The sequence below is a fragment of the Etheostoma spectabile genome, chromosome 18, assembly GCF_008692095.1.
Source record: "Etheostoma spectabile isolate EspeVRDwgs_2016 chromosome 18, UIUC_Espe_1.0, whole genome shotgun sequence".
NCBI classification, from domain to species: Eukaryota; Metazoa; Chordata; class Actinopteri; order Perciformes; family Percidae; genus Etheostoma; species Etheostoma spectabile.
This window is the reverse complement of record NC_045750.1, coordinates 21,446,371-21,446,936: the sequence shown is the minus strand read 5'-3', so window position 1 is coordinate 21,446,936 and position 566 is coordinate 21,446,371.

Here is a 566-nt window from a genome sequence, read left to right as displayed (position 1 = left end):
GTGAGCAAACATCTTAAAATTCTGTTAAATAAGAAAAAACATGCTTTTAAACAGGGCAGTGTCACTGAACTAAACTCTATACAAAAAGAGATTAAACGGGAAATCAAAAGGTGCAAACTGGGTCATAGAGATAGAGTAGAAAGAAAACTAAGTAACAATAATTTGGGCTCAGCCTGGGACAGTGTCAATAATATTGTTGGACTTTGGACAAAGCAAGGAAAAAGACATTTTTAGAAGGTTTTACGGCAGACTCTGTACTTGCACAGGAGTTTAACAAGTTTTATTCTAGGTTTGATGTCCATGATTATAGTAAAGAAACAGGTGAAGTAAGGGACAATCTAATTAACTCTGGTCTTTTTCCCTTTTAATTTCTGAACCTCAACGTTGTGAACACTTTTAAGCATGCAAATCTTGTACTAGCCCTGGACCGACAACATTTGCAGCCGCATACTGCACTCAATTAGGCTTCATTTTTTATCATATTTTTAACCTGTCTTTGTGCCAACATAGAGTCCCAAACGTATGTATATAGACCTGTGGCTCTAACTTCATTAGTTATGAAGTCC